The following is a 14,314-nucleotide window of genomic DNA, read 5'->3' on the forward strand; positions in this document are numbered from 1 at the left end:
ATAGAAGTAGAAGAGGGCAAAAAAGTGCCTGTATCTCACCTACAGCCATACCACATTGGATAGGCCCAATCTCGTCTGATCTTGGAAGCTAAGCAGTGTTGGGCCTGGTTAGTACTTGGGTGGGAGACTACATGGGAACACCAGGTGCTGTAGGTTTTTTCACATTACAGGCAAATTGTTTTTATTCTCTAGCTATTTAAATTGGAAACTTTTTCTTTTTATTGCCAGTACAGACATGTGGAAGAGGTCAAACAGACACAATAGCCATCACCTAAAGACTTACCACACTGTTTAGGCCCAATTCCAACTGCTTTTGGCAGCTAAACAGTGTTGAGCCTCTTTAGTAGTTTAATTTAAGACCCCCTGCTAATATCATGTCCTGTAGGTCTTTTTACATTACCAACACATGATATTTTTCATTAAGCCAATACAGTTAGGAAACTTTTTTATTAGCTTACCTGGTGATAGAAGTAGAAGAGGGCAAAAAAGTGCCTGTATCTCACCTACAGACATACCATATTGGATAGGCCCAATCTTGTCTGATCTTGGAAGCTAAGCAGTGTTGGGCCTGGTTAGTACTTGGGTGGGAGACCACATGGGAACACCAGGTGCTGTAGGTTTTTTCACATTACAGGCAAATTGTTTTTATTCTCTAGCTATTTAAATTGGAAACTTTTTCTTTTTATTGCCAGTACAGACATTTGGAAGAGGTCAAACAGACACAATAGCCATCACCTAAAGACTTACCACACTGTTTAGGCCCAATTCCAACTGCTTTTGGCAGCTAAACAGTGTTGAGCCTCTTTAGTAGTTTAATTTAAGACCCCTGCTAATATCATGTCCTGTAGGTCTTTTTACATTACCAACACATGATTTTTTTCAGTAAGCCAATACAGTTAGGAAACTTTTGTATTAGCTTACCTGGTGATAGAAGTAGAAGAGGGCAAAAAAGTGCCTGTATCTCACCTACAGCCATACCACATTGGATAGGCCCAATCTCGTCTGTTCTTGGAAGCTAAGCAGTGTTAGGCCTGGTTAGTACTTGGGTGGGAGACCACATGGGAACACCAGGTGCTGTAGGTTTTTTCACATTACAGGCAAATTGTTTTTATTCTCTAGCTATTTATATTGGAAACTTTTTCTTTTTATTGCCAGCACAGACATTTGGAAGAGGTCAAACAGACACAATAGCCATCACCTAAAGACTTACCACACTGTTTAGGCTCAATTCCAACTGCTTTTGGCAGCTAAACAGTGTTGAGCCTCTTTTGTAGTTTAATTTAAGACCCCCTGCTAATATCATGTCCTGTAGGTCTTTTTACATTACCAACACATGATTTTTTTCAGTAAGCCAATACAGTTAGGAAACTTTTGTATTAGCTTACCTGGTGATAGAAGTAGAAGAGGGCAAAAAAGTGGCTTTTACTCACCTACAGCCGTACCACATTGGATAGCCCCAATCTCGTCTGATCTTGGAAGCTAAGCAGTGTTGGGCCTGGTTAGTACTTGGGTGGGAGACCACCTGTGAACACCAGGTGCTGTAGGTTTTTTCACATTACTGGCAAATTGTTTTTATTCTCTAGCTATTTATATTGGAAACTTTTTCTTTTTATTGCCAGCACAGACATTTGGAAGAGGTCAAACAGACACACTAGCCATCACCTAAAGACTTACCACACTGTTTAGGCTCAATTCCAACTGCTTTTGGCAGCTAAATAGTGTTGAGCCTCTTTAGTAGTTTAATTTAAGACCCCCTGCTAATATCATGTCCTGTAGGTCTTTTTACATTACCAACACATGATTTTTTTCAGTAAGCCAATACAGTTAGGAAACTTTTTTATTAGCTTACCTGGTGATAGAAGTAGAAGAGGGCAAAAAAGTGCCTGTATCTCACCTACAGCCATACCACATTGGATAGGCCCAATCTCGTCTGATCTTGGAAGCTAAGCAGTGTTGGGCCTGGTTAGTACTTGGGTGGGAGACCACATGGGAACACCAGGTGCTGTAGGTTTTTTCACATTACAGGCAAATTGTTTTTATTCTCTAGCTATTTAAATTGGAAACTTTTTCTTTTTATTGCCAGTACAGACATTTGGAAGAGGTCAAACAGACACAATAGCCATCACCTAAAGACTTACCACACTGTTTAGGCCCAATTCCAACTGCTTTTGGCAGCTAAACAGAGTTGATCCTCTTTAGTAGTTTAATTTAAGACCCCCTGCTAATATCATGTCCTGTAGGTCTTTTTACATTACCAACACATGATTTTTTTCAGTAAGCCAATACAGTTAGGAAACTGTTTATTAGCTTACCTGGTGATAGAAGTAGAAGAGGGCAAAAAAGTGCCTGTATCTCACCTACAGCCATACCACATTGGAAAGGCCCAATCTCGTCTGATCTTGGAAGCTAAGCAGTGTTGGGCCTGGATAGTACTTGGGTGGGAGACCACATGGGAACACCAGGTGCTGTAGGTTTTTTCACATTACAGGCAAATTGTTTTTATTCTCTAGCTATTTAAATTGGAAACTTTTTCTTTTTATTGCCAGTACAGACATGTGGAAGAGGTAAACAGACACAATAGCCATCACCTAAAGACTTACCACACTGTTTAGGCCCAATTCCAACTGCTTTTGGCAGCTAAACAGTGTTGAGCCTCTTTAGTAGTTCAATTTAAGACCCCCTGCTAATATCATGTCCTGTAGGTCTTTTTACATTACCAACACATGATATTTTTCATTAAGCCAATACAGTTATGAAACTTTTTTATTAGCTTACCTGGTGATAGAAGTAGAAGAGGGCAAAAAAGTGCCTGTGTCTCACCTACAGCCATACCACATTGGATAGGCCCAATCTTGTCTGATTTTGGAAGCTAAGCAGTGTTGGGCCTGGTTAGTACTTGGGTGGGAGGCCACATGGGAACACCAGGTGCTGTAGGTTTTTTCACATTACAGGCAAATTGTTTTTATTCTCTAGCTATTTAAATTGGAAACTTTTTCTTTTTATTGCCAGTACAGACATTTGGAAGAGGTCAAACAGACACAATAGCCATCACCTAAAGACTTACCACACTGTTTAGACCCAATTCCAACTGCTTTTGGCAGCTAAACAGTGTTGAGCCTCTTTAGTAGTTTAATTTAAGACCCCTGCTAATATCATGTCCTGTAGGTCTTTTTACATTACCAACACATGATTTTTTTCAGTAAGCCAATACAGTTAGGAAACTTTTTTATTAGCTTACCTGGTGATAGAAGTAGAAGAGGGCAAAAAAGTGCCTGTATCTCACCTACAGCCATACCACATTGGATAGGCCCAATCTCGTCTGATCTTGGAAGCTAAGCAGTGTTGGGCCTGGTTAGTACTTGGGTGGGAGACTACATGGGAACACCAGGTGCTGTAGGTTTTTTCACATTACAGGCAAATTGTTTTTATTCTCTAGCTATTTAAATTGGAAACTTTTTCTTTTTATTGCCAGTACAGACATGTGGAAGAGGTCAAACAGACACAATAGCCATCACCTAAAGACTTACCACACTGTTTAGGCCCAATTCCAACTGCTTTTGGCAGCTAAACAGTGTTGAGCCTCTTTAGTAGTTTAATTTAAGACCCCCTGCTAATATCATGTCCTGTAGGTCTTTTTACATTACCAACACATGATATTTTTCATTAAGCCAATACAGTTAGGAAACTTTTTTATTAGCTTACCTGGTGATAGAAGTAGAAGCCGGCAAAAAAGTGCCTGTATCTCACCTACAGACATACCACATTGGATAGGCCCAATCTTGTCTGATCTTGGAAGCTAAGCAGTGTTGGGCCTGGTTAGTACTTGGGTGGGAGACCACATGGGAACACCAGGTGCTGTAGGTTTTTTCACATTACAGGCAAATTGTTTTTATTCTCTAGCTATTTAAATTGGAAACTTTTTCTTTTTATTGCCAGTACAGACATTCGGAAGAGGTCAAACAGACACAATAGCCATCACCTAAAGACTTACCACACTGTTTAGGCCCAATTCCAACTGCTTTTGGCAGCTAAACAGTGTTGAGCCTCTTTAGTAGTTTAATTTAAGACCCCTGCTAATATCATGTCCTGTAGGTCTTTTTACATTACCAACACATGATTTTTTTCAGTAAGCCAATACAGTTAGGAAACTTTTGTATTAGCTTACCTGGTGATAGAAGTAGAAGAGGGCAAAAAAGTGCCTGTATCTCACCTACAGCCATACCACATTGGATAGGCCCAATCTCGTCTGATCTTGGAAGCTAAGCAGTGTTGGGCCTGGTTAGTACTTGGGTGGGAGACCACATGGGAACACCAGGTGCTGTAGGTTTTTTCACATTACAGGCAAATTGTTTTTATTCTCTAGCTATTTAAATTGGAAACTTTTTCTTTTTATTGCCAGCACAGACATTTGGAAGAGGTCAAACAGACACAATAGCCATCACCTAAAGACTTACCACACTGTTTAGGCTCAATTCCAACTGCTTTTGGCAGCTAAACAGTGTTGAGCCTCTTTTGTAGTTTAATTTAAGACCCCCTGCTAATATCATGTCCTGTAGGTCTTTTTACATTACCAACACATGATTTTTTTCAGTAAGCCAATACAGTTAGGAAACTTTTTTATTAGCTTACCTGGTGATAGAAGTAGAAGAGGGCAAATAAGTGCCTGTATCTCACCTACAGCCATACCACATTGGATAGGCCCAATCTCATCTGAACTTATAAGCTAAGCAGTGTTGGGCCTGGTTAGTACTTGGGTGGGAGACCACATGGGAACACCAGGTGCTGTAGGTTTTTTCACATTACTGGCAAATTGTTTTTATTCTCTAGCTATTTATATTGGAAACTTTTTCATTTTATTGCCAGCACAGACATTTGGAAGAGGTCAAACAGACACAATAGCCATCACCTAAAGACTTACCACAATGTTTAGGCTCAATTAAAACTGCTTTGGCAGCTAAACAGTGTTGAGCCTCTTTTGTAGTTTAATTTAAGACCCCCTGCTAATCTCATGTCCTGTAGGTCTTTTTACATTACCAACACATGATTTTTTTTCAGTAAGCCAATACAGTTAGGAAACTTTTGTATTAGCTTACCTGGTAATAGAAGTAGAAGAGGGCAAAAAAGTGGCTTTAACTCACCTACAGCCATTCCACATTGGATAGGCCCAATCTCGTCTGATCTTGGAAGCTAAGCAGTGTTGGGCCTGGTTAGTACTTGGCTGGGAGACCACATGGGAACACCAGGTGCTGTAGGTTTTTTCACATTACAGGCAAATTGTTTTTATTCTCTAGCTATTTAAATTGGAAACTTTTTCTTTTTATTGCCAGTACAGACATTTGGAAGAGGTCAAACAGACACAATAGCCATCACATAAAGACTTACCACACTGTTTAGGCCCAATTCCAACTGCTTTTGGCAGCTAAACAGTGTTGAGCCTGTTTAGTAGTTTAATTTAAGACCCCCTGCTAATATCATGTCCTGTAGGTCTTTTTACATTACCAACACATGATTTTTTTTAAGTAAGCCAATACAGTTAGGAAACTTTTTTATTAGCTTACCTGGTGATAGAAGTAGAAGAGGGCAAAAAAGTGCCTTTATCTCACCTACAGCCATACCACATTGGATAGGCCCAATCTCGTCTGATCTTGGAAGCTAAGCAGTGTTGGGCCTGGTTAGTACTTGGGTGGGAGACCACATGGGAACACCAGGTGCTGTAGGTTTTTTCACATTACAGGCAAATTGTTTTTATTCTCTAGCTATTTAAATTGGAAACTTTTTCTTTTTATTGCCAGTACAGACATTTGGAAGAGGTCAAACAGACACAATAGCCATCACCTAAAGACTTACCACACTGTTTAGGCCCAATTCCAACTGCTTTTGGCAGCTAAACAGAGTTGATCCTCTTTAGTAGTTTAATTTAAGACCCCCTGCTAATATCATGTCCTGTAGGTCTTTTTACATTACCAACACATGATTTTTTTCAGTAAGCCAATACAGTTAGGAAACTGTTTATTAGCTTACCTGGTGATAGAAGTAGAAGAGGGCAAAAAAGTGCCTGTATCTCACCTACAGCCATACCACATTGGATAGGCCCAATCTCGTCTGATCTTGGAAGCTAAGCAGTGTTGGGCCTGGTTAGTACTTGGGTGGGAGACCACATGGGAACACCAGGTGCTGTAGGTTTTTTCACATTACAGGCAAATTGTTTTTATTCTCTAGCTATTTAAATTGGAAACTTTTTCTTTTTATTGCCAGCACAGACATTTGGAAGAGGTCAAACAGACACAATAGCCATCACCTAAAGACTTACCACACTGTTTAGGCTCAATTCCAACTGCTTTTGGCAGCTAAACAGTGTTGAGCCTCTTTTGTAGTTTAATTTAAGACCCCCTGCTAATATCATGTCCTGTAGGTCTTTTTACATTACCAACACATGATTTTTTTCAGTAAGCCAATACAGTTAGGAAACTTTTTTATTAGCTTACCTGGTGATAGAAGTAGAAAAGGGCAAATAAGTGCCTGTATCTCACCTACAGCCATACCACATTGGATAGGCCCAATCTCATCTGAACTTATAAGCTAAGCAGTGTTGGGCCTGGTTAGTACTTGGGTGGGAGACCACATGGGAAAACCAGGTGCTGTAGGTTTTTTCACATTACTGGCAAAGTGTTTTTATTCTCTAGCTATTTATATTGGAAACTTTTTCATTTTATTGCCAGCACAGACATTTGGAAGAGGTCAAACAGACACAATAGCCATCACCTAAAGACTTACCACACTGTTTAGGCCCAATTCCAACTGCTTTTGGCAGCTAAACAGAGTTGATCCTCTTTAGTAGTTTAATTTAAGACCCCCTGCTAATATCATGTCCTGTAGGTCTTTTTACATTACCAACACATGATTTTTTTCAGTAAGCCAATACAGTTAGGAAACTTTTTTATTAGCTTACCTGGTGATAGAAGTAGAAGAGGGCAAAAAAGTGCCTGTATCTCAACTACAGCCATACCACATTGGATAGGCCCAATCTCGTCTGATCTTGGAAGCTAAGCAGTGTTGGGCCTGGTTAGTACTTGGGTGGGAGACCACATGGGAACACCAGGTGCTGTAGGTTTTTTCACATTACAGGCAAATTGTTTTTATTCTCTAGCTATTTAAATTGGAAACTTTTTCTTTTTATTGCCAGTACAGACATGTGGAAGAGGTCAAACAGACACAATAGCCATCACCTAAAGACTTACCACACTGTTTAGGCCCAATTCCAACTGCTTTTGGCAGCTAAACAGTGTTGAGCCTCTTTAGTAGTTTAATTTAAGACCCCCTGCTAATATCATGTCCTGTAGGTCTTTTTACATTACCAACACATGATTTTTTTCATTAAGCCAATACAGTTAGGAAACTTTTTTATTAGCTTACCTGGTGATAGAAGTAGAAGAGTGCAAAAAAGTGCCTGTATCTCACCTACAGCCATACCACATTGGATAGGCCCAATCTTGTCTGATCTTGGAAGCTAAGCAGTGTTGGGCCTGGTTAGTACTTGGTTGGGAGACCACATGGGAACACCAGGTGCTGTAGGTTTTTTCACATTACAGGCAAATTGTTTTTATTCTCTAGCTATTTAAATTGGAAACTTTTTCTTTTTATTGCCAGTACAGACATTTGGAAGAGGTCAAACAGACACAATAGCCATCACCTAAAGACTTACCACACTGTTTAGGCCCAATTCCAACTGCTTTTGGCAGCTAAACAGTGTTGAGCCTCTTTAGTAGTTTAATTTAAGACCCCTGCTAATATCATGTCCTGTAGGTCTTTTTACATTACCAACACATGATTTTTTTCAGTAAGCCAATACAGTTAGGAAACTTTTTTATTAGCTTACCTGGTGATAGAAGTAGAAGAGGGCAAAAAAGTGCCTGTATCTCACCTACAGCCATACCACATTGGATAGGCCCAATCTCGTCTGATCTTGGAAGCTAAGCAGTGTTGGGCCTGGTTAGTACTTGGGTGGGAGACCACATGGGAACACCAGGTGCTGTAGGTTTTTTCACATTACAGGCAAATTGTTTTTATTCTCTAGCTATTTAAATTGGAAACTTTTTCTTTTTATTGCCAGCACAGACATTTGGAAGAGGTCAAACAGACACAATAGCCATCACCTAAAGACTTACCACACTGTTTAGGCTCAATTCCAACTGCTTTTGGCAGCTAAACAGTGTTGAGCCTCTTTTGTAGTTTAATTTAAGACCCCCTGCTAATATCATGTCCTGTAGGTCTTTTTACATTACCAACACATGATTTTTTTCAGTAAGCCAATACAGTTAGGAAACTTTTTTATTAGCTTACCTGGTGATAGAAGTAGAAAAGGGCAAATAAGTGCCTGTATCTCACCTACAGCCATACCACATTGGATAGGCCCAATCTCATCTGAACTTATAAGCTAAGCAGTGTTGGGCCTGGTTAGTACTTGGGTGGAAGACCACATGGGAACACCAGGTGCTGTAGGTTTTTTCACATTACTGGCAAATTGTTTTTATTCTCTAGCTATTTATATTGGAAACTTTTTCATTTTATTGCCAGCACAGACATTTGGAAGAGGTCAAACAGACACAATAGCCATCACCTAAAGACTTACCACAATGTTTAGGCTCAATTCCAACTGCTTTTGGCAGCTAAATAGTGTTGAGCCTCTTTTGTAGTTTAATTTAAGACCCCCTGCTAATATCATGTCCTGTAGGTCTTTTTACATTACCAACACATGATTTTTTTCAGTAAGCCAATACAGTTAGGAAACTTTTGTATTAGCTTACCTGGTAATAGAAGTAGAAGAGGGCAAAAAAGTGGCTTTAACTCACCTACAGCCATTCCACATTGGATAGGCCCAATCTCGTCTGATCTTGGAAGCTAAGCAGTGTTGGTCCTGGTTAGTACTTGGGTGGGAGACCACATGGGAACACCAGGTGCTGTAGGTTTTTTCACATTACAGGCAAATTGTTTTTATTCTCTAGCTATTTAAATTGGAAACTTTTTCTTTTTATTGCCAGTACAGACATTTGGAAGAGGTCAAACAGACACAATAGCCATCACCTAAAGACTTACCACACTGTTTAGGCCCAATTCCAACTGCTTTTGGCAGCTAAACAGAGTTGATCCTCTTTAGTAGTTTAATTTAAGACCCCCTGCTAATATCATGTCCTGTAGGTCTTTTTACATTACCAACACATGATTTTTTTCAGTAAGCCAATACAGTTAGGAAACTGTTTATTAGCTTACCTGGTGATAGAAGTAGAAGAGGGCAAAAAAGTGCCTGTATCTCACCTACAGCCATACCACATTGGAAAGGCCCAATCTCGTCTGATCTTGGAAGCTAAGCAGTGTTGGGCCTGGTTAGTACTTGGGTGGGAGACCACATGGGAACACCAGGTGCTGTAGGTTTTTTTCACATTACAGGCAAATTGTTTTTATTCTCTAGCTATTTAAATTGGAAACTTTTTCTTTTTATTGCCAGTACAGACATGTGGAAGAGGTAAACAGACATAATAGCCATCACCTAAAGACTTACCACACTGTTTAGGCCCAATTCCAACTGCTTTTGGCAGCTAAACAGTGTTGAGCCTCTTTAGTAGTTCAATTTAAGACCCCCTGCTAATATCATGTCCTGTAGGTCTTTTTACATTACCAACACATGATATTTTTCATTAAGCCAATACAGTTAGGAAACTTTTTTATTAGCTTACCTGGTGATAGAAGTAGAAGAGGGCAAAAAAGTGCCTGTATCTCACCTACAGCCATACCACATTGGATAGGCCCAATCTTGTCTGATCTTGGAAGCTAAGCAGTGTTGGGCCTGGTTAGTACTTGGGTGGGAGACCACATGGGAACACCAGGTGCTGTAGGTTTTTTCACATTACAGGCAAATTGTTTTTATTCTCTAGCTATTTAAATTGGAAACTTTTTCTTTTTATTGCCAGTACAGACATTTGGAAGAGGTCAAACAGACACAATAGCCATCACCTAAAGACTTACCACACTGTTTAGACCCAATTCCAACTGCTTTTGGCAGCTAAACAGTGTTGAGCCTCTTTAGTAGTTTAATTTAAGACCCCTGCTAATATCATGTCCTGTAGGTCTTTTTACATTACCAACACATGATTTTTTTCAGTAAGCCAATACAGTTAGGAAACTTTTTTATTAGCTTACCTGGTGATAGAAGTAGAAGAGGGCAAAAAAGTGCCTGTATCTCACCTACAGCCATACCACATTGGATAGGCCCAATCTCGTCTGATCTTGGAAGCTAAGCAGTGTTGGGCCTGGTTAGTACTTTGGTGGGAGACTACATGGGAACACCAGGTGCTGTAGGTTTTTTCACATTACAGGCAAATTGTTTTTATTCTCTAGCTATTTAAATTGGAAACTTTTTCTTTTTATTGCCAGTACAGACATGTGGAAGAGGTCAAACAGACACAATAGCCATCACCTAAAGACTTACCACACTGTTTAGGCCCAATTCCAACTGCTTTTGGCAGCTAAACAGTGTTGAGCCTCTTTAGTAGTTTAATTTAAGACCCCCTGCTAATATCATGTCCTGTAGGTCTTTTTACATTACCAACACATGATATTTTTCATTAAGCCAATACAGTTAGGAAACTTTTTTATTAGCTTACCTGGTGATAGAAGTAGAAGAGGGCAAAAAAGTGCCTGTATCTCACCTACAGACATACCACATTGGATAGGCCCAATCTTGTCTGATCTTGGAAGCTAAGCAGTGTTGGGCCTGGTTAGTACTTGGGTGGGAGACCACATGGGAACACCAGGTGCTGTAGGTTTTTTCACATTACAGGCAAATTGTTTTTATTCTCTAGCTATTTAAATTGGAAACTTTTTCTTTTTATTGCCAGTACAGACATTTGGAAGAGGTCAAACAGACACAATAGCCATCACCTAAAGACTTACCACACTGTTTAGGCCCAATTCCAACTGCTTTTGGCAGCTAAACAGTGTTGAGCCTCTTTAGTAGTTTAATTTAAGACCCCTGCTAATATCATGTCCTGTAGGTCTTTTTACATTACCAACACATGATTTTTTTCAGTAAGCCAATACAGTTAGGAAACTTTTGTATTAGCTTACCTGGTGATAGAAGTAGAAGAGGGCAAAAAAGTGCCTGTATCTCACCTACAGCCATACCACATTGGATAGGCCCAATCTCGTCTGATCTTGGAAGCTAAGCAGTGTTGGGCCTGGTTAGTACTTGGGTGGGAGACCACATGGGAACACCAGGTGCTGTAGGTTTTTTCACATTACAGGCAAATTGTTTTTATTCTCTAGCTATTTAAATTGGAAACTTTTTCTTTTTATTGCCAGTACAGACATTTGGAAGAGGTCAAACATACACAATAGCCATCACCTAAAGACTTACCACACTGTTTAGGCTCAATTCCAACTGCTTTTGGCAGCTAAACAGTGTTGAGCCTGTTTAGTAGTTTAATTTAAGACCCCCTGCTAATATCATGTCCTGTAGGTCTTTTTACATTACCAACACATGATTTTTTTTAAGTAAGCCAATACAGTTAGGAAACTTTTTTATTAGCTTACCTGGTGATAGAAGTAGAAGAGGGCAAAAAAGTGCCTGTATCTCACCTGCAGCCATACCAAATTGGATAGGCCCAATCTCGTCTGATCTTGGAAGCTAAGCAGTGTTGGGCCTGGTTAGTACTTGGGTGGGAGACCACATGGGAACACCAGGTGCTGTAGGTTTTTTCACATTACAGGCAAATTGTTTTTATTCTCTAGCTATTTAAATTGGAAACTTTTTCTTTTTATTGCCAGTACAGACATTTGGAAGAGGTCAAACAGACACAATAGCCATCACCTAAAGACTTACCACACTGTTTAGGCCCAATTCCAACTGCTTTTGGCAGCTAAACAGAGTTGATCCTCTTTAGTAGTTTAATTTAAGACCCCCTGCTAATATCATGTCCTGTAGGTCTTTTTACATTACCAACACATGATTTTTTTCAGTAAGCCAATACAGTTAGGAAACTGTTTATTAGCTTACCTGTTGATAGAAGTAGAAGAGGGCAAAAAAGTGCCTGTATCTCACCTACCGCCATACCACATTGGATAGGCCCAATCTCGTCTGATCTTGGAAGCTAAGCAGTGTTGGGCCTGGTTAGTACTTGGGTGGGAGACCACATGGGAACACCAGGTGCTGTAGGTTTTTTCACATTACAGGCAAATTGTTTTTATTCTCTAGCTATTTAAATTGGAAACTTTTTCTTTTTATTGCCAGCACAGACATTTGGAAGAGGTCAAACAGACACAATAGCCATCACCTAAAGACTTACCACACTGTTTAGGCTCAATTCCAACTGCTTTTGGCAGCTAAACAGTGTTGAGCCTCTTTTGTAGTTTAATTTAAGACCCCCTGCTAATATCATGTCCTGTAGGTCTTTTTACATTACCAACACATGATTTTTTTCAGTAAGCCAATACAGTTAGGAAACTTTTTTATTAGCTTACCTGGTGATAGAAGTAGAAAAGGGCAAATAAGTGCCTGTAACTCACCTACAGCCATACCACATTGGATAGGCCCAATCTCATCTGAACTTATAAGCTAAGCAGTGTTGGGCCTGGTTAGTACTTGGGTGGGAGACCACATGGGAAAACCAGGTGCTGTAGGTTTTTTCACATTACTGGCAAATTGTTTTTATTCTCTAGCTATTTATATTGGAAACTTTTTCATTTTATTGCCAGCACAGACATTTGGAAGAGGTCAAACAGACACAATAGCCATCACCTAAAGACTTACCACACTGTTTAGGCCCAATTCCAACTGCTTTTGGCAGCTAAACAGAGTTGATCCTCTTTAGTAGTTTAATTTAAGACCCCCTGCTAATATCATGTCCTGTAGGTCTTTTTACATTACCAACACATGATTTTTTTCAGTAAGCCAATACAGTTAGGAAACTTTTTTATTAGCTTACCTGGTGATAGAAGTAGAAGAGGGCAAAAAAGTGCCTGTATCTCAACTACAGCCATACCACATTGGATAGGCCCAATCTCGTCTGATATTGGAAGCTAAGCAGTGTTGGGCCTGGTTAGTACTTGGGTGGGAGACCACATGGGAACACCAGGTGCTGTAGGTTTTTTCACATTACAGGCAAATTGTTTTTATTCTCTAGCTATTTAAATTGGAAACTTTTTCTTTTTATTGCCAGTACAGACATTTGGAAGAGGTCAAACAGACACAATAGCCATCACCTAAAGACTTACCACACTGTTTAGGCCCAATTCCAACTGCTTTTGGCAGCTAAACAGTGTTGAGCCTCTTTAGTAGTTTAATTTAAGACCCCTGCTAATATCATGTCCTGTAGGTCTTTTTACATTACCAACACATGATTTTTTTCAGTAAGCCAATACAGTTAGGAAACTTTTTTATTAGCTTACCTGGTGATAGAAGTAGAAGAGGGCAAAAAAGTGCCTGTATCTCACCTACAGCCATACCACATTGGATAGGCCCAATCTCGTCTGATCTTGGAAGCTAAGCAGTGTTGGGCCTGGTTAGTACTTGGGTGGGAGACCACATGGGAACACCAGGTGCTGTAGGTTTTTTCACATTACAGGCAAATTGTTTTTATTCTCTAGCTATTTAAATTGGAAACTTTTTCTTTTTATTGCCAGCACAGACATTTGGAAGAGGTCAAACAGACACAATAGCCATCACCTAAAGACTTACCACACTGTTTAGGCTCAATTCCAACTGCTTTTGGCAGCTAAACAGTGTTGAGCCTCTTTTGTAGTTTAATTTAAGACCCCCTGCTAATATCATGTCCTGTAGGTCTTTTTACATTACCAACACATGATTTTTTTCAGTAAGCCAATACAGTTAGGAAACTTTTTTATTAGCTTACCTGGTGATAGAAGTAGAAAAGGGCAAATAAGTGCCTGTATCTCACCTACAGCCATACCACATTGGATAGGCCCAATCTCATCTGAACTTATAAGCTAAGCAGTGTTGGGCCTGGTTAATACTTGGGTGGGAGACCACATGGGAACACCAGGTGCTGTAGGTTTTTTCACATTACTGGCAAATTGTTTTTATTCTCTAGCTATTTATATTGGAAACTTTTTCATTTTATTGCCAGCACAGACATTTGGAAGAGGTCAAACAGACACAATAGCCATCACCTAAAGACTTACCACAATGTTTAGGCTCAATTCCAACTGCTTTTGGCAGCTAAATAGTGTTGAGCCTCTTTTGTAGTTTAATTTAAGACCCCCTGCTAATATCATGTCCTGTAGGTCTTTTTACATTACCAAC

General features: G+C 39.7%; 25 non-coding genes and 6 pseudogenes across 25 annotated transcripts; all 31 read left to right on the forward strand.

The window, feature by feature from the left end:
* Window positions 1–37: 37 nt before the first annotated feature.
* On the forward strand, window positions 38–156 carry LOC146015274 (5S ribosomal RNA). The gene has a single exon (XR_014448200.1). It is a non-coding gene; the product is annotated as a 5S ribosomal RNA (ribosomal RNA).
* A 345-nt stretch (window positions 157–501) lies between these two features.
* On the forward strand, window positions 502–620 carry LOC146010928 (5S ribosomal RNA; annotated as a pseudogene).
* Window positions 621–964: 344 nt separating this feature from the next.
* On the forward strand, window positions 965–1,083 carry LOC146010262 (5S ribosomal RNA). The gene has a single exon (XR_014444777.1). It is a non-coding gene; the product is annotated as a 5S ribosomal RNA (ribosomal RNA).
* Window positions 1,084–1,428: 345 nt separating this feature from the next.
* Window positions 1,429–1,547, forward strand: LOC146016782 (5S ribosomal RNA). The gene has a single exon (XR_014449660.1). It is a non-coding gene; the product is annotated as a 5S ribosomal RNA (ribosomal RNA).
* Window positions 1,548–1,892: 345 nt separating this feature from the next.
* On the forward strand, window positions 1,893–2,011 carry LOC146011924 (5S ribosomal RNA). The gene has a single exon (XR_014445104.1). It is a non-coding gene; the product is annotated as a 5S ribosomal RNA (ribosomal RNA).
* A 344-nt stretch (window positions 2,012–2,355) lies between these two features.
* Window positions 2,356–2,474, forward strand: LOC146016895 (5S ribosomal RNA). The gene has a single exon (XR_014449775.1). It is a non-coding gene; the product is annotated as a 5S ribosomal RNA (ribosomal RNA).
* Window positions 2,475–2,818: 344 nt separating this feature from the next.
* LOC146010826 (5S ribosomal RNA) lies at window positions 2,819–2,937 on the forward strand (annotated as a pseudogene).
* A 344-nt stretch (window positions 2,938–3,281) lies between these two features.
* LOC146015275 (5S ribosomal RNA) lies at window positions 3,282–3,400 on the forward strand. Its single transcript, XR_014448201.1, has one exon. It is a non-coding gene; the product is annotated as a 5S ribosomal RNA (ribosomal RNA).
* Window positions 3,401–3,745: 345 nt separating this feature from the next.
* LOC146010341 (5S ribosomal RNA) lies at window positions 3,746–3,864 on the forward strand (annotated as a pseudogene).
* Window positions 3,865–4,208: 344 nt separating this feature from the next.
* Window positions 4,209–4,327, forward strand: LOC146011925 (5S ribosomal RNA). Its single transcript, XR_014445105.1, has one exon. It is a non-coding gene; the product is annotated as a 5S ribosomal RNA (ribosomal RNA).
* Window positions 4,328–4,672: 345 nt separating this feature from the next.
* On the forward strand, window positions 4,673–4,791 carry LOC146017107 (5S ribosomal RNA). Its single transcript, XR_014449981.1, has one exon. It is a non-coding gene; the product is annotated as a 5S ribosomal RNA (ribosomal RNA).
* Window positions 4,792–5,136: 345 nt separating this feature from the next.
* LOC146015729 (5S ribosomal RNA) lies at window positions 5,137–5,255 on the forward strand. Its single transcript, XR_014448641.1, has one exon. It is a non-coding gene; the product is annotated as a 5S ribosomal RNA (ribosomal RNA).
* A 346-nt stretch (window positions 5,256–5,601) lies between these two features.
* LOC146011926 (5S ribosomal RNA) lies at window positions 5,602–5,720 on the forward strand. The gene has a single exon (XR_014445106.1). It is a non-coding gene; the product is annotated as a 5S ribosomal RNA (ribosomal RNA).
* A 344-nt stretch (window positions 5,721–6,064) lies between these two features.
* Window positions 6,065–6,183, forward strand: LOC146011929 (5S ribosomal RNA). Its single transcript, XR_014445108.1, has one exon. It is a non-coding gene; the product is annotated as a 5S ribosomal RNA (ribosomal RNA).
* A 345-nt stretch (window positions 6,184–6,528) lies between these two features.
* Window positions 6,529–6,647, forward strand: LOC146017041 (5S ribosomal RNA). Its single transcript, XR_014449917.1, has one exon. It is a non-coding gene; the product is annotated as a 5S ribosomal RNA (ribosomal RNA).
* A 345-nt stretch (window positions 6,648–6,992) lies between these two features.
* LOC146015204 (5S ribosomal RNA) lies at window positions 6,993–7,111 on the forward strand. Its single transcript, XR_014448132.1, has one exon. It is a non-coding gene; the product is annotated as a 5S ribosomal RNA (ribosomal RNA).
* Window positions 7,112–7,456: 345 nt separating this feature from the next.
* On the forward strand, window positions 7,457–7,575 carry LOC146016439 (5S ribosomal RNA). The gene has a single exon (XR_014449331.1). It is a non-coding gene; the product is annotated as a 5S ribosomal RNA (ribosomal RNA).
* Window positions 7,576–7,919: 344 nt separating this feature from the next.
* On the forward strand, window positions 7,920–8,038 carry LOC146011930 (5S ribosomal RNA). The gene has a single exon (XR_014445109.1). It is a non-coding gene; the product is annotated as a 5S ribosomal RNA (ribosomal RNA).
* Window positions 8,039–8,383: 345 nt separating this feature from the next.
* On the forward strand, window positions 8,384–8,502 carry LOC146010679 (5S ribosomal RNA; annotated as a pseudogene).
* Window positions 8,503–8,847: 345 nt separating this feature from the next.
* LOC146017002 (5S ribosomal RNA) lies at window positions 8,848–8,966 on the forward strand. Its single transcript, XR_014449878.1, has one exon. It is a non-coding gene; the product is annotated as a 5S ribosomal RNA (ribosomal RNA).
* A 344-nt stretch (window positions 8,967–9,310) lies between these two features.
* On the forward strand, window positions 9,311–9,429 carry LOC146013270 (5S ribosomal RNA). The gene has a single exon (XR_014446250.1). It is a non-coding gene; the product is annotated as a 5S ribosomal RNA (ribosomal RNA).
* Window positions 9,430–9,774: 345 nt separating this feature from the next.
* LOC146015857 (5S ribosomal RNA) lies at window positions 9,775–9,893 on the forward strand. The gene has a single exon (XR_014448765.1). It is a non-coding gene; the product is annotated as a 5S ribosomal RNA (ribosomal RNA).
* A 344-nt stretch (window positions 9,894–10,237) lies between these two features.
* Window positions 10,238–10,356, forward strand: LOC146015801 (5S ribosomal RNA). Its single transcript, XR_014448711.1, has one exon. It is a non-coding gene; the product is annotated as a 5S ribosomal RNA (ribosomal RNA).
* A 345-nt stretch (window positions 10,357–10,701) lies between these two features.
* Window positions 10,702–10,820, forward strand: LOC146010342 (5S ribosomal RNA; annotated as a pseudogene).
* A 344-nt stretch (window positions 10,821–11,164) lies between these two features.
* LOC146011931 (5S ribosomal RNA) lies at window positions 11,165–11,283 on the forward strand. The gene has a single exon (XR_014445110.1). It is a non-coding gene; the product is annotated as a 5S ribosomal RNA (ribosomal RNA).
* Window positions 11,284–11,629: 346 nt separating this feature from the next.
* LOC146016865 (5S ribosomal RNA) lies at window positions 11,630–11,748 on the forward strand. The gene has a single exon (XR_014449747.1). It is a non-coding gene; the product is annotated as a 5S ribosomal RNA (ribosomal RNA).
* Window positions 11,749–12,092: 344 nt separating this feature from the next.
* LOC146016235 (5S ribosomal RNA) lies at window positions 12,093–12,211 on the forward strand. The gene has a single exon (XR_014449132.1). It is a non-coding gene; the product is annotated as a 5S ribosomal RNA (ribosomal RNA).
* A 345-nt stretch (window positions 12,212–12,556) lies between these two features.
* Window positions 12,557–12,675, forward strand: LOC146017042 (5S ribosomal RNA). The gene has a single exon (XR_014449918.1). It is a non-coding gene; the product is annotated as a 5S ribosomal RNA (ribosomal RNA).
* A 345-nt stretch (window positions 12,676–13,020) lies between these two features.
* On the forward strand, window positions 13,021–13,139 carry LOC146017402 (5S ribosomal RNA). The gene has a single exon (XR_014450275.1). It is a non-coding gene; the product is annotated as a 5S ribosomal RNA (ribosomal RNA).
* Window positions 13,140–13,483: 344 nt separating this feature from the next.
* LOC146011939 (5S ribosomal RNA) lies at window positions 13,484–13,602 on the forward strand. The gene has a single exon (XR_014445118.1). It is a non-coding gene; the product is annotated as a 5S ribosomal RNA (ribosomal RNA).
* A 345-nt stretch (window positions 13,603–13,947) lies between these two features.
* LOC146010929 (5S ribosomal RNA) lies at window positions 13,948–14,066 on the forward strand (annotated as a pseudogene).
* The last annotated feature ends 248 nt before the right edge of the window (window positions 14,067–14,314 follow it).

The sequence above is a fragment of the Crinia signifera genome, chromosome 6 (genome assembly GCF_055691185.1).
Source record: "Crinia signifera chromosome 6, ASM5569118v1, whole genome shotgun sequence".
Taxonomy (NCBI): domain Eukaryota; kingdom Metazoa; phylum Chordata; class Amphibia; order Anura; family Myobatrachidae; genus Crinia; species Crinia signifera.